The sequence below is a fragment of the Trichosurus vulpecula genome, chromosome 6, assembly GCF_011100635.1.
Source record: "Trichosurus vulpecula isolate mTriVul1 chromosome 6, mTriVul1.pri, whole genome shotgun sequence".
Taxonomy (NCBI): Eukaryota; Metazoa; Chordata; class Mammalia; order Diprotodontia; family Phalangeridae; genus Trichosurus; species Trichosurus vulpecula.
This window is the reverse complement of record NC_050578.1, coordinates 179,319,215-179,336,374: the sequence shown is the minus strand read 5'-3', so window position 1 is coordinate 179,336,374 and position 17,160 is coordinate 179,319,215. Positions and strand designations below refer to the sequence as shown.

At 37.6% G+C, this 17,160-nt stretch overlaps 1 pseudogene; it reads right to left on the bottom strand.

Moving 5' to 3' along the window:
- Positions 1-7,994: 7,994 nt before the first annotated feature.
- On the bottom strand, positions 7,995-13,856 carry LOC118854857 (annotated as a pseudogene).
- Between the last annotated feature and the right edge of the window lie 3,304 nt (positions 13,857-17,160).

Here is a 17,160-nt window from a genome sequence, read left to right as displayed (position 1 = left end):
GTAAGTGCCTTGCCAAAGGTTATCAAATTAGTACTCAAATCTTGCGTTAAATACGTTCAGAAATTTATCTTTCTCCGTTTCTCCTTACCCATTCCATACAAATCAAAACACTCTACTGGTTTCACCATTAAATAATGGTGAGGTAATTGGATTTAGATTAAGAGAAAGCAATTTTTATTATTAGCTTTGTTGTTTATTACCTGTGTGACTGTGGACAAGTCACTATACCTATTTGGGCCCCACTTTACTCATTTGCAGAAGGAAAAGATAGGTCCTTATAACCTCTACATTTTTCCCCCAGATCTAATTCCTGTGTTCATATCCCTGTTTCCCTGTTTACATAACACAGATGTTCTATAGGCCTCAATGACAAGACTAATGATTTCTTATGTGATAGATATCAAGATCACCTTGTGTGTGACATAAATATAAAATCCTTCAATTGTGTCTCTTGATGGAACTCAATTTGAAACACAGGATGATCTAAGAGAAAGATGTTGCAAGTGAGAATGTATTAAGTGCTTGTTATATGCCAGGAAGTAAGCTAAGTAAGCGCTGGGAATACAAAGAAAGGCAAAATAATTCCTGACCTGAAATAACTCACACTCTAAATGTTAAAATAAATCCATACATATAATAAATAGAGTAAACAGAATGTAATCTCTGATGATAACCTCTGGAATCTGGGGGGTACCCCAACAGGTTCTTTTCAATATTTGAGCTGAATAAAGTAAGTGAAATTAAGATGTATAGGTGGGGGTGAGGAGGAGAAAATTTCAGGCATGTTAGGACAGGCAGTAAAGTGAATGAGAGATGATGGAGTGTCTCCTACAAATAACAATATTTAAACACAAGTCACCTCTCCCCTTTCTTTTCTTATTCAATTCTGGGTTCAGTTTCTTATCTATTTACCATGAACTAAGATCTAGTTACTTAACTTTATACTTATGTATGTATATATATATATATATATATATATGTGTGTGTGTATGTGTGTGTGTGTGTGTGTGTGTGTGTATATAATATATACGTATGTATATGTGTGTGTGTGTGTATACACACACATACACATGCACTTATATGTGATTTCCATTTAACTGCATATTGTACTCTGAACAGAGAGCATTGGTAATCCACTTGATTATTACTATATGGATAGTTAGGTATGTAACACTGGGTAAGTCTATGGAAGTCTATGGAAGGCTCTAAATGTTTTGAGTGATTATAGGTATCCCTAAGAATATGTCTCAGGGATTGATGAGTTCAGTGCAGAATGATCTGCAAGTAAATGAGGAGAACCTCACTTTATCTATGAAATCCAGTAATAAAGAAGCATATCTAAAGGACTTTATTTTTGATGACTTCTTTTCCTTGCCTATTATTTTTGCTATCCTATACAGCTATAAACACACTTCCTTCTTTTGGGCTTATTTGGCCAAACCAAATAATAGTGACACTCCAGAGGCATTCATTACAGTTCAACGAAAGTTCCTTTAATGGACAACATAGGCTTCCTCAAAATTAATTTAGTTGTCTATATTTGAATGGATAGTAATAAAGCTATAATAGTAGTAAGCTTTTGAATGACACTTTGAAGTTTGCAAACAGCTTTACAAATATTACCTAATTTGATCCTTCTAAAAATCATGAGAAGTAGTTGCTATTATTATCCTAATTTTACAGCTGAGGAAACTGAGGCAGACAGAGATTAAATGACTTGCCCAGTGTTACATACCTAAAAAGTATATGAGGCTTGATTTGATCTTAGATCTTCTTAACTCTAGGCAAAGCATTCTGCATCACCTCCCTGTCTCCATTGTGCCACCAGTTGTAAAAAGCTATAATGACTAGATTTTCCATGCTGAGACCATGCCAGATTACAAAAACTGTACCATTTTTTTAAGTACTGGGTTTGGGTGAATGGACGAAAATGAAGGGAAGTCTGTCAGGACTATATGTATGAGGGAAGCATATGGTATTTAAATCTTTTGGAATAATATTGTACTATGACAAATGAAGATTGTTTCAGAGAAACCTGAGTAGACATTATAAACTGATGTGGAATGAAGTGAGCAAAATGAAGAGGACAATTTAAACTATACCACTCATTGGGAAGACCAAGGTAGAATAACACTCTAATGTCTTCTGAGATCTGTACTAAGAATGGTATTCTACTGTGAAGCACTTAAGGAAAAGTCATAGAACTTTATTCATTTACTTTGTATGTAAGATTTTGTCATTCAAGACCAAGTTGGGGAAAAGAAATTTTAAAAAATGTGAGCTGTTTAAAAGTTGAAATACCACCATTCAGATCCTCCCTCTTCCACTACCTAGTTGGTAAGCAGTAGATATTTATTACATTTTTAACTGAAACGAATTATCAGTTTGGAGCTCCTAAGCATCAATTCACTGAAATAAAAAGTCCACTCAAGAATTAATCTAACCAATTCCTTATTTTCAGGGAAAATTACACCTAGGAAATCTTAAATAACGGCAAAGTCAGGTGCCAGGATGTACTTATTCCATTAATTTGACCACTAACCTCTCTGACTCTGATGGAGACAGCTCTGAAATTTGTACCGAGAGCCCCAGGAACAGAAGCCTAACCTGCCAGCCAGAATTCAGGGGAGAAACCTCTATGGGAACTCAACCTGGCAACTGAAAAATACTTCTGCTGATTTTGTACCCTTCACTAATACCCATAGCAAACTTGTTAAGAAATTTTTTTCCCAACAAAATCATTGGCATTGTCATCAGGTTCAAAATAAAAGTGAATATGATTTAGAATGACCATGAAAATGGAACTGACACTAAAGAGATGCATTCATTACAAAATGCCTTGACAAGATACACTAAGGACTGCTGGGACTTTCAAAGCATCTGGAAACTTTTTTCTCCTATTTGTGATCACTTTCCTGTTAGAATGTGAATTCCTTAAGAGCAGGACTATCTCATTTTTATTATTTGTATCCATAGTGCTTAGCATTTAGCAAGGACTTATTATAATCTTTTTCAATGAATGAATTTATCCATTTTTTAATTCATGGTTGTTATTCTACTTATTCAAAGTGTTAGCAGATACATGCTGAAGAAGAATTTGGAAGTATGCTCCACAAAGCAGCAAACGGTGCATGTCTTTTGACTCAATGATATCTCTACTATGTTTATAGTCCAAAGTTGCTATTGTTCATCCTTCATTTTTGAAGAAAACCAATGACACCATGAGGCGACATCTAAAGAGTGCATGAATTGGATTTAAGTGAGGCAGAGTTGCACAAAGTCATCAGTCTCGCTCTCTCTTCCAGAGTCACTGAAGTCCAGGCAAGACAAAAGTCAAGATGACTGGTGATGGCTGGGAAGCAGTGAATGATCTTGGTGTCTTTCATGTCTGACCAAAGCTCTAAACTCTCCACAGCACCTGATTCAGCTTCCTTTTTGGTTTTCAGAACAAATTGTTCTCATCTGCCCATTCTGCTGAGACATTTTCATATACTTTGGGGAGATATCCCCTCCCAAATCAATAATGTGTTTGAGGCCTGTTGGTTACCCTCAAACTTGATTTAGCTGATCTGCAGAGATGATTTTACTGGGGGTGTGGTTCCTGTGAATACTTCAGCTTCCTAGAGCCACGGGTGAGATTTAGGTGATAAGTGGGCAGGAAACATCCTTGAGTAGCCCTGAAAAGGGCTTTGCAAGCTGTCACAGCTGAAGTGCTAATCCTCCCTGAACACCCCATACACACCAAAAGTTATACAGCCTGTACTTTATAGGTTGTAAATAGAGCCCATTGTAATGAGAGACAAAGGGGAAAAAAAGAGATCTATAGGTACAATATTTATATCAGCACTCTGTGGTACCAAAGAACTGGAAAATGGGGAGGATCAACTGAAGAATGATGAGATAAATTCTGTCTCATGAATATAATGGAATATTATTACTTCATTGTAAGAAATGAGAGAAAAGAAGTATTTTGAGAAACCTGGGAATACTTATATAAATGGATCCAGAGTGAAATGAGCAGAACCAAGTGAATACTTTTTTAGTGATTGTAACATTGTAGAAGAAAGATGATGATGAAGCACGCTATCCACTTCTTCACAGAGAGATGATTGTTGTTAGATACAGAATGAGATTTACATTTTTTGGATGGAGCCAAAACTAGGAGTTTGTTATCTTTGACTACTTATCTGTAAGTAGAGAGAGGGCCATTTTTTCTGTTTATGTGTTTATTAATTTTCTTTTTACTGAGGGGAGAGCTTTGACGATATGATAAGACAAATGATAAAGATGTCTAAAACAAAAAAGGGAAAGAAAATAGTCACATTGAAATATCAATACCCTCTTTTTCCCTCCCCCACTCCAATAAAGAGATATACACAAAAGAGAGCAGAAGGAGGTTTGGAGAGAGACAAGACAACCTCGGCAACCTTGAAACCAGCACATTTATTTCATTATATTGCTATTGTTTTAATGGTAATTTTTTTTTCTGAGATGGAGATGTGAAGTTTCATGTACAATTTTCTTTCTCAGTTCTTCATATATGGAAATATTTATGTTAATTGATATTTGTCAAGTTCAGATTTCCAAAAAATCAAAAATAAGTCAAATTTTTCCCTTTATATTTCTTAGAATTGTACTCTAATGCCTCCTATTTCCCTGCTAAGGAATTTCACTATGCTTGATGCAGGCAGTTGAGATTAGAGTTAGACAAAATAGATTTGGTAACATATCTCATGTGATTTCCAGGTAGTGTATAATCCCTGGAGTGGGTCAAGGATATTACCAAATGGGAGGCAGATCCCAACTCTACGAAGAGTCCCAGAGAATGAATATTCATCTTCTCTTTGCAAACTATTACTAAATACCACAAGAAAAAGAGTAATATGACCTTTCTTTATCCTTGCTTTAATTCAGGTAGTAGACTATATATCTATATCTATGTACATACATATATGTATATATACCCATTGTGTGATGATTAACACAACTGAATACTGACTATATATATATATATTATATATATATATATATATATATATATATATATATTTAAATGAATCCGTGGAACGGTATCATTTAGTATGCATATACAGTATTCATTTATACTGCAGAGTATGCTCAAGCATTTCACAAGCTGTCAGGCATCTGTGAGGTGCCACTCAGAATTTATTGAAAATCAAAGGTGAGAGTTAGAAAGTAATATATAAATGGAGATATATGGTCCAAGCCCAGGAAAGGATCTTTTACATCCTTCTAGCAAACAACTTTAGGAAACTATCCAGGAGAGAGTACTTAATGATTTTTCAGAAACTCACAGTGCATAATGTGGTTGAAGGGATAGAGAAGGGAAGGATAATTTTTCTGATCTTTCCCCTTGCCATTTATATGTTAAACATGTCTGAAATTGTTTTCCTGTCTCCTCTTTTCACCTAGCCCTCTTCTCTCTCAAAGTTACCAATTCTAAATTTAAAAAAAAATTGATAAGGGTCGGTTAATATTGAATCATTGTTTGTCAGGATAGGGTCTGTTCAGTTCCTTGCAATATTCTCACCTCAAAATCTACTAACCTTACTCTGCAAATTCCATCCTAAGATTAAGAATGACATATCAAAAAGACATTGGGATAATAACAACAAAATAAAAAAAAAAGACGTGAACAGTTCTGAATGTTCTTTATTTCCCTTCTACAGAATAAGTAAGAATCTGACAAAATAATCACTGGCATTAAGAATATTCATTGAATTTTTCTTTATTTTTATAAGATTAGAATGAATGTGACCTTCCATTCCAGGAGCAGGTGTTCTGTGTAAAATTTGTAATATTTTAGATTGGCATTCAATAACAATGTTCGTGATAAAAAATATTTTCTGTGTTAAGTAATCTATAGCCTTCAGGGGGAATGGGAAATGGTAAAATTTAACATATTTTAAAATAGCTATTTTATTGGAGCTAAACTACATCTGTAGTATATTTTTCATGAAATTGACCACACCGAGGCAAAAAAAAATCTTCCTTATTCCATAGTGACAGGCAGTCTGGGGTAGGGGATAGACAGTTGTCTTTGGAGCCAGGAAGAAATGGTTATAATTCATTCATCTAAGACATATTATCTTTGTAACCTATGGCAAATTCCTTCATATCCTAATGTCTCAGGCAGCCCTTTAAAACTATAAACCATATACATTTTGCTATTCTGTATCAGTAGAGTATATGTCCTATACCATGAATGTCTTACAGAAATGAAATCACATCTGAACTATCATCTCTCCCCAAAATAAATTGATTAAACTTTCCTTTAAATATTAAAAATAATGAAATAACTAAGGCTCCCTTACTCTCCTCCCCAAGTTATCTGAAAGAACTTGAGTTAAAATAAAGATTATTGTGACATTTGTGAAATTTTTCTTCACGACAATGGTGTTGACTCTGCATTGCATACTTTTTCTTCTTGTTTTCCAGTCATGTCTGACTCTTCATGCCCCTATTTGGGTTGTTTTTTTTTAATTTTTTTGGCAAAGATACTAGAGTGGTTTGACATTTTCTTTTCCACCTCATTGTACAGATGAGGAAACTGAGGCAAACAGGGTTAAGGTACTTTCCCAGGGTCACACAGTTAGCATTTAAAGCTGGATTTGAACTTAAGTCTTCCTAACTCCAGGCCTAGCACTTGATCTACTGTGCTATGCAGTCACTCCACATTGATACCAATTATGATTAGTTTCTTCTAATTTCTACTGAAAATAGCATCTGGTGTGCCAGACTTGTAGTCTAGGAAGGCTTAGTCTTCTTCTTCATTTACTACTATTTGTGTGAACTTGGGCAAATCCTCAAAATTTTTTTAAAACTTCTAAAATTTCAAAACCGAATTTTTCTCATGTTTTATTAAACTATAATTAAACATATTTTAAAGGAAAAACTCTATATGTATGAGTATGTAAGTTATATGCTTAAAAGTTCCATCATATTTGCTCTCCTAAATATTTTTTCCCTTTGTATTTACTTTGGCCTTCCAATTAGATTATAAATTAAAATAATTAAATAGGCATTGCAAGTATCAGTATTCCCATTTTATAAATGAAAACATGACTACTCAGAGAGATTACACGACTTTCCTAAGGTTATATACCTATTTCAGGAAACAGTTGGTCTCAAAACAAGATCCCACAACTCTAAATTCAGACTTGCTTTGTCTATACCACTGCTGGCTTCTATCTCATAGATAAACCTCATTTGAGTTATTACTTTTCTATGAAAATATATCCCTATCAAAATGTACAATTTATATAACTACTCATTAAATCAAGGCATAAATGTAATATATAATTACTCATTAAATAAAAGCATAAATGTAATGATGATACTGAATACCATTTATATAGTGCTTATAATTTGCAATATGTTTTACAAATATTAACTCATTTGATCCTCACAAGAATTCTATGAGGTAGATGCTATCAGTATTCCCCATTTTACAGATGAAGAAATTTGAGAGGAGTTAAGTTACTTGAGACTTGATTTGGACTCAAGTATTCCCGACTCTAATTTGAGCCCTGTACTTCACCACCTAGTTGCCTCTTTTTTTTTTTCCAGGTTAGGCCCTTATATGTATCCTAAGACAGGCTGCTAAAGCAGGAACCATGAAAAAACATTTGCCTTTTTTCTTTACAGCCAAAAAAGGGGATAAAAATGAAATGAAAAACAACTACAGGTATTTGTAGGAAAAAAATGGTTTTGTACATGGGGTATAACATTATAAACTCAAGACAACTCATAGACAAAAAGGTGACCTCCCACACCTACCACCCGTCTCTGCAAAAAGTTTATATGGAACATCAGTCCAGTCAAAACTGCTGCTCTCTCCCTTGAAATGTCATCCAGGTTTGTCCAAGACGCCCACGGGCTGCCTGCCTGTCTGTCTTGGAATGTTCTCAGAAGGCTCCGTCAATGATTAGACGACAGGAGAAAACCCCCAGAGTCCGTTCACATGGCAGGGGAAAAAGAGAAGGGGGGAAGCTATTCAAACTTCGTCTTTTTTCCTTGTGGCTTGTTGTCACCTCCTCCTCCTCTGCCTCCTCGGAAGCCACCCCAACCTCCAAAGCTTCCTCGGCCTCCTCTGCCTCCAAAGCCCCCTCGGCCTCCTCTGCCGCCACCTTGGCCCCCGAAGCCTCCCCAGACACCGCCACAGCTGCCTCGGCTGCCCCTTCGGCCTCCGAAGCCGTTAGGCTTGGCCCAGTCCAGGGTTACTTTGTTTCCATCGATCTCCCTGTCCTCCATGGCCTCTTTTGCAGCTTTGGCATCTTCCTCTGAGTCGAAGTCGACAAAATCGAACCCTTTTGAAGACCCTGTCTCCCTGTCTGTGACTATTCTGGCACCCACAGAGCCTTGAAACGAATCTTTCAATGTTTCTTCCGTCACGTCTTCAGGCAGGCCTTTGATGAACAAGATTTTGTAGGACTGATTCCTTGGGGCTGCATTGGCAGCCTTCTGTCCCTTCAGCTGCAGCCCGATGGCTCTGCCTTCAGTCTCTATGTCGTTACAAGAATTCAAAGCTTCTTTCGCATCTTCCACTGAGGCAAATTCAATGAATGCATACCCTTTGGGTCAGCCTTGGTTGTTCTGGGGCAAGCTGATGGATGTGGCCTTCTCAAATACTTCCTGCAGGCTCTCCTCAGTGGCGCTGTAGGCCAGGTTGTTCAGCACCAGGGTCTTGGAGTCTGTCGGTTTGCTGTTGCCCCCACCCCAGGAGTTATTCTTCCCTCTCGAGTTCTCCTGTCCTTGGCTTTTCTCCCCTGTGTAGTTCAGAATGAGTGCTCGGCCATCAATCTCAGTGCCCTGCTTCTATTCCAAGGCCTTGTCCACGTCTGCTTTGGTCTTAAACTCATCGTAGGCAATTCCTTTAGGGGTCCCATCCTTGGTGCAGACCAGCCTGACTTCAATACCTTCTTCAAACACTTCTTTGAGCTCCTCTTGAGTGACTTTATAAGGCAGATTCTTGACAAAGAGGGTCCTTGCATCTCAGTCTTTCTTGTTTTCTTTTGCTTTTTCCAGATTAATTTCAGAGCCAAGCACTTTGGAGCCACTGAGTTCCAGAGCCTTTTCCATGTCTTCAGCAGATTCAAATTCCACATAGCCAAACTTCCTGGTGGCACTAATGCGGACATCCACAACGGTAAGGTCCTTTTTTGAAAAGAAGTCTGTGATGCCGCTTTTCAGCTCAGAGACAGTTTTGTTGACGTTCAGGTTACCAGCAAAGAGATTGGAATTTGTAGACGCTTCAGCCTCCAGTTTCTGTTTCTTGGCTTCGGGGGCTTTCTGTTTGCCCATTTCCTTTTGCTCTTTCCAGGTGCTTCTTTCACGGGCACTTCCTCCTCCTCCTCTTCTTCCTCCTCATCATCCTCCTCTTCATCATCATCTTCCTCCTCTGATTCCTTGGCCTTCCCAGATTTCCCTGCAGCAGCTTTCAGGGCAGCAGCCTTTCCTTTGGCAGGTGTGGTGTCCATAGCTTCTTCTTCAGAGTCATCCTCATCTTCTTTGTCCTGGTCACTGGCTTCCTCCTCCTCCTCCTCTTCATCATCCTCCTCATCCTCAGAGTCTTGTTTGGCGGGAGTTGGCTCCCATCTTTGTGGCTTTGGGAGGCTCAAGTTCTTTATCCTCCTCATCTTCACTGTCCTCTTCTTCAGACTCACTCTCCTCCTTCTTGGCATTCTTTCCGTTTTTTGCCCCTTTGGCTGGGGGCATTGCTGCTTTTTCAGCTGGCTTAGCTGAAGCGGCTCCCTTCTCGCCTGGGGTGACCGCGGCTTTGGCGGGGGTAGCCTCCTTCTTGGCGGGGGTAGCCTCCTTCTTGGCAGGGGCTGGGGTGGCCACCTTCTTACCAGGAGTCACGGCTGCTTTCTTCGCTGGTGTGGTGGCGACGACAGCTTTTTTGGTTTGTGGTACCTTCTTTGCTGGTGTGGCCACAGCCTTTTTGCCCTTCTTCTGAGGAACTACAACCTCTTCTCCACTGCTTTCTTCATCTTCTGACTTGTCTTCATCTTCACTGTCTTCTACCTCCTTTGGGGGAGGGGCCATTTTCTTTGGCTCACCCTGATTTTTAGCAGCCTTCCCTAGCTTCACCGTGGTGGAGGCACGTGACTAGGGCGCGGAGAGTGCAGATTCATCGGCGGAGGCCCAGGCAATGTCGGTGGTGGCGGAGAGAGAGGGCAGGAGTCCGTCTGCGAGCAGCCCTTTGCTGGCCGAGACTGAGACGAAACCTAGTTGCCTCTTACAGAGCAAACATAACACATAAAAGAATCTTTAAAAAATCAAACACTTAAGGACCATGTTGTGCTCTAAGTTTTTATCCCTATTTAACTAAACGCTGGACTGCAAATTTACTTTGATTTTCTTCTTGGATAATTTTTCACAAGCTGAAAAGCAATTTAAAGGCTATCTAGTCCAATCCCCTAATTTTACAGATGAGGAAACTGAGGCCCAGTAATTAATTTTTTCAGGGTCCCACAGGTAGTGACATAGGCAGAATAGGAACTCAGATCCTTTGACTTCTATTTCAGAACTCTATTTTGGCTCAGCCTTCTTGGAGTCATAACTCTTCTTTGTGACTAGGAAGCATCTGAGAAAGGGGGACCTTTTTTACCTCCCACTTGGCTAGGCTCCTTTTTGTGCATGTCCTGAACCGGAACCAAAGTATCATTTTAAAGGAGCTTTGTCTTTCCCTCTTGCCCCATGTATTAAGCATATAAATACAATGTTAAAAGAATAGAAAACCCAACACACCTTGGCACTTTTATTAATAGCACCCTGCTTTGGAGTGAGTCATTACTATCTTTCCTTTGCTAATGAGCTTTAGTGCGCCACTTTCCCTTACAGATTACTGTTTCACTTTGCAAACAAAATAGCTCATTCCAAGTGGTGGCTCTCTCTGTCCTTCTCTGTGGTTGAGAATTTCTCTTGCCTAAGAAAAGATGGCCCTTTTTTTCCATCATTTCCTCTACACATTTATGAACAATCTTATCCAAACAGAGAAAAGTGCTACAAACCAACCACAATTGCAACACAATTTCCTGGCTGCTTTCACATAGCTACTCTCTGGAAGGTCTTTGCTAGACTGAAATTATTTTGCATATGGTTGGTTAACCTTTGAGGGAGCTTTAAGCATCATTTTAAAGGAGTTTTGTCTTTATCCTCATTTGGAATCTATTGCATATATTTATAATCTACCTGGCATATTTACAAACATGACATAAATACTCAAGTTCAGAAACCCATATTCAGAAAACATTTTCCTGATAAGATTGTCCCATAAATTTCATGTGGGAAGTCAAGGAGAGGGAGGGAGATATACCCAGATATGTCATTGGTGCGTCAGAGCATCCATAAATCCTTGAACCATGTGGCAGTGCTGTACAAACTCTGCTAGTTTGCTAATTTGTGGATAACTCATAGATTTCAGAGACCATTTAGTTCAGTCCCCTTACTTTACAGATGGAGGAACTGAAGCTAGGAGATTTTAAATAACTTGAACAAGTTCATACAAATGTCAATTGTCAGAGATGGGATTTGAACCCAAGTCCTCTTACTTCACAGCCAAGGTTTTTTGTTGTTGTTTGTTTTTGTTTTTGTTTTCTGAAAAGAGCCATATGTCCTCTTCCACCCAGAGGATGACTATGAATGACTTTTCTGAAGACCACTCTAGCTAAAATATGACATGTATATTAACTGATAAAGACCCTCTACTATGAATTTGAGAAGTTATAATCTGCATTGAGAAGAGTAATTGTTGTCTTAGCATATTAATAACCCATTTTATATATGGGACCCAAAGATTCTTTTTCTGATCATTAATAACCAATTATTAGTAGCTTGGTTATTTGTAGAGTTTTTCCTCTTTTTATTTCCGCATTCAAAACCTAGTCCTTGTGAAGAACATGGATGAAAATGAGAAATTCTTCTCAACCTTGAGTAGGACCCCACCCAACTAGGAGAGTTTATTTCTGATTAAAGTGTAAAGATAATCTAATCTCGGTGAATTCCGGTCCCCAATGTTCAATTTTAATGGTTTTAGTGGAGATGAGTCTCTTTATCCAAGAGCACTGACATGATCAAAGTCAAGTACCCAGTCTCTCATTAGAAAAAGCCCATCTTCATTATAATATTCATTCTCATCAATTTTTAACCAATTTGACTTGATTTTCACCCTCAGAGATTCCCCTTTTCCAAAGATATTAAATATCCCAAGGCCTCCATGTAGGGTCATTGGTTACTGAGACTTCAATTTATTGATCATTTGCTAGGCTAATTAATAAATTGATTATTAGTAAACTCTCTTTCAGACTTCTCATTCATCACAGAATCAACAGAAAGAAAACCCATGCCCACAAAATCACAAACCCTTCTAATATTGAAGTACAGTTACATGGCCATGCCATGAGCAAGCAACCATGAAATATGAATGAAAATTTGTGAAAACATTTACCAAAGGCTCATGGAGGGATGAGGTGTGCTCATATGTTACTACTTCTGATCTCACCTTAAATTCCAAGATATTAAGTCCCTTGTGTGGTTTGGTCTATGGAGGGTGGGGCAGGGACATGAGATCACTTTTCTTAGTTTTATTGATGCATCAGAGATAAACCAAGATCATTTATGAAATTCAGCCCATTTTCAAGGGAAACAAAGGAATAAGGCAGGGCAGCAGGCATAAAAAAAAGTTTTAGGAGCTAGAAACTTGAAGCTTGTTAAGAGTCAGCCAGAAGAAAGGAGAAGGTATGAAGAAAGGAAAGGGGAAGGGCAGTAAGGGGAGGAAGAGGAAGGACAGTGTAGTGGAGGGAAACCTAAGGAAAACAGAAGCTACTTTGAATCCCTTCCAAATACTCCCAGGTCTCCGTAACTGAGAGAGAAACAAACAACTGAGCATTCATCCTTTTTTCTGTAGGAACCAGCAAAGAGAAAAGCCCACAACTCAAAACTATGTACCTTCGACTGAGGAAATAAACCTAGTCACTGGAGTATTCAGTGGCATAAAGACAAAGTAGTAATTTTACCAAGACATGGGGATTTTAAAGCAGGACTGGGTTTCGCACTGAGGAGATTTGAGCAACTAGAATGTCACTTTTAAGAACAGATGTCTAGGGAACAGGAGAATAGGGAGACCAAAGGGTTCAGTAGGGGAAATGGGAAGTTTCATGAAATTTTTTGCATTCTGCCAGGATTTAATCTTTTAGATTTTTGTTCCACTTTCAAGAGAATCACCATGTTCATAACCACAGAAATATAACAAGTCCCAATTCCAATATTTTAAGATCTTTTTTTAACGAAGTGTGAAATTGATCAAGCAGACTTTGATTGAACATATGGAATATTGAGGAAATGCTCATAAATACAATGACTAATCCAAGTTATGATTTTTAAGAAAATAAAGTCAGAAATTCCACTTTAACTACTATCATGGTTTTGTATGCACATTTGTCTCTGCTAGCACCCTGAAAAAAGTTTTTCCAAATATTCTACTGTTCAGTAAAATATGTGCTAACTACAAAAGACATCCTGAAGCAGTGCATGAACTAAGGGAAAAGTTAATCAGAGTGCTAAGGAGTGAGGAATCAAACTGGTCTTCTTGCTGCTCCTCAAACAAGATGCCCCATCTCCCTACCCAGGCCAGATCTCTTTTCTCAATAACTCTTTGCTGGTTTCCTTGGCTTCCTTCAAGAATCAGGTCAGATCCCACCCACCTTCTACAAAAGGCCTTTCCAGGTCCCCTTCCCCCCAAAGCCTTCTTTCAGAGTTGAGCTCCCATTTACACAGCATGTATCTACATAGAGTTTTGTATATTCATTCTCACACTGTAATGTAAGCTCCATGGAGGCAGGGGCTATTTTTCTTTTTCTTTGTGAAGGGGCTTAGAACACTGCCTGCCACATAATTATATATTTAAGAAATGCTTGTTGATTTAATGAATACTATCAACCCCATTGGACAAAAAGGCTGATTGGAGGAAGAGGGCCCTGAGTCAGGATTTGAAGGATCAATAAGAATACAGAAATGGGGAGCATATTTTCCAGGGAAGGGAAGAGCACAGCTTGCATGATGGAAGCCGAGAATTGCACCTACTGGGGAGCAATGAGAGAGGAGCTGAAAAGGTAGGTTGAGATAAATCAAGGTTTTCAATGCCTGGCAAAGGAGTCTCTATTTTATCCTGAGCCCAATGATAAGCGATTTAGGATTCCTGAGCATGGGAAAGAAATGAGCAAAGGGGAATTTTAGGGAACCTCATCTGGTGGCAAGGTGCAAGATGAATTAGGAGCAACAAAAACTGAGAATCACATGCATGTGGTGATTTATAAGGACCAACTAAGAGGTTACTACAATAATCTAGAGCAGGTTTTGTGTGTGTGTGTGTGTGTAAAATTAAATATTTTAAAATTACATTTCAAAAAATTAACATTTAAAAAAAAATTTGAGTTCCAAATTCTCTCCCTCTCCAACCCATTGAGAAGGGAAGCAATATAATAGCAATTATACATGCAAAGTCATTCAAAATATATTTCCATGTTAGCCATGTTGCAACACACACACACACACATACACACAGACACTCATGCACACTGAAAAGAGTGAAGAAAGTGAAAAAGCATGCTTCAATGTTAATATGTGCTCAGAATTCATCAGTTTTCTCCTGGAAGTAGATAATGCATTTCATCAGGAGTCCTTTCAAATTGTTTTGGATCATTGTATCAGAGCAGCTGACTCTTTTGCAAATGAACATCTTTACAATGTTGCTGTTGCTGGTTGCTCCGGTTTCCGCTTATTTTGCACGATTTCCTTATAAAACATCCCAAGGTTTTTTTTGTTTTGTTTTGTTTTGTTTTGTTTTTTTCTGAAACCATCCTACTTGTCTTTTCTTATAGCACAATAGTAATCCATCACAACCATATAGCATAACTTGCTCACCCATTCCACAATTGATGGGCATTCTTTCAATTTCTAATTCTTTGCCACCACAAAAAAGAGTTGCTATGAATATCTTTTTTCTTTTACTTCTTTGGGATGTAGAGGTAGTAATGGTTGAAAGGGTGTGCACAGTGTGTGCCCTTTTGGGGCATACTTCCAAACTGTTCTTCAGAATGGTTGGACCAATTCACAAATTCACCAACAGTTCATCAGTGTATAATTTTTCCACATCGCCTCCAATGGTGTCATTCTCCTTTTCTGTTATGTTAGCCAATCACATACGTGTGAGGTGGCATTTCATAGTTTAATTTCATTTTAATTTTTTAATTTAATTTCTCTAATTAATAGTCATTTAGAGCACTTTTTCATGTAACAATTGTTAACTTTGATTTCTTCTGAAAAAATGCCTGTTCATTTCCTTTGGCCTTTTATCATTTTGAGAATGATGCTTATTTTTGTAAAGTTTGCTCAGTTTCCTATACATTTGGGAACTGAGGTCTTTATCAGAGAAACTTAACTACAAAAAATTTTCTCCAATTTCTTGCTTTCCTTCTAGTTTTTGATGCATTAAGGTTTGTTTATGAAAAAAACATATTTAATATTATTTAATCAAAGTTATTTACTTAATGTGATCCTCTCTATCTCTTGGTTAGTCATAAACTATTTTCTTATCCATAGGTCTGTGAGGTAAGTTTTTCCATGCTCCCCTAATTTAATTATATCATCTTTTAAGTCTGAATCATTTATCCTTTTTGACCTTATCTTGGTTACAGTGTAAGATGTTGGTCAATGCCTAGTTTCTGAAAAACTGCTTTCTAGGTTTCCCAGCACTTTTCGTCAAATGGCGAGTTCCTGTCCCCAAATCTTGGATCTTTGGGTTCATCAAACAGTATCATCATTTATTTCCATATATTGTATGCCTAATCTATTCCACTGATCCACCACTATTTTTTAGCCAATACCAAGTTGTTTTTGTTATTTAGATAAAGCGTTCTTAACCTTTTTGTGTGTTATGGACCCTGTGGCACACTGCTGAAGCCTATAATCTCCTAAGAAGAATGTTTTCACATGCATAGAATGAAATATACATGATTACAAAAGAGGCCAGTTATGAAATGAAGGCATAATATTTTACCATCCTTGTTCAAAAGTCCCCTCAAATATATTCATGGAACCTTAGCAATATGTGGAGGCCAGATTAAAAATCTTGGTTCATATGAAAGTTGAAAGGGCCTGAATTAGAGTGAAAAAGCACACTTAAACCTTTATATTTAATATAATCAAATATATGTTATGCCTGCATCGTTCCTGCTTTTTGTCAGCTATTGATCTCCATTGGTTGTCTAAACAAGTATAGTAAGATTCAAAAATATTTTGAGCTGTTTAAACAATCCAAAGAGGTTGAATTTCCATGGCAAAACCAATAGTAAACTACTATTTACATTCCCCACTAGATTTAATTTGAAGAAAGAGTATCAATAATTTTCTTGACACAATTCAAATTGAGCCAAGATGTAGAAATAAATTCATTCCATAAACATTTATTAAATTACTACTTTATATAGACCCTGTGCAAAAGAGATACAAAGATCCTTAAGAAAAGATACCCTATTTTCAATGTAGTTTCCATACCTCACTGTAAAGATCAAGTTAATTGGCTCTTTCTCATGATTCCTAAGTTTTTCCCATCCCTATGCAAGCACAAGTCACTATACAGTCTGATTTCTGCTACTGAAAGAAATGCTCTGATTCACAGTGACTTTTAGTAACCTGCCTGGAGACAAACATCTGAATGAAAATACCTGTAGACACTTTCCAGAAGGTATGTTTATGAAAAAGTAGAGTAGCATTCATTCAGCATTATTATTTTCTAGATTTCATTGACAGTCAAATGTCTGTGCTTCTGACTGTTTTTGCTCCAGGTCTATTAGTCTGCATTTCCCCAAACTTAATCTATTTTCTTGGGTTCTCTTCACATATATGACTCACAGCATCCCCACAAGCCTTTATCCATTAAGTGCACTTTTTCTGGTTTCTACATGTCCATATTACTTCATTTTTGGAATTTTCACTGCTTCACAACTATTAGATTTCATTCTTTGTTTTTCATCATGAACCCTGATCATAGCAGGAGACCACAAGATGTTCACATCAATGATATACATATTTATGGACCAGCCTCCTATTTACTATTTGGGATCACTTTCCATTAAT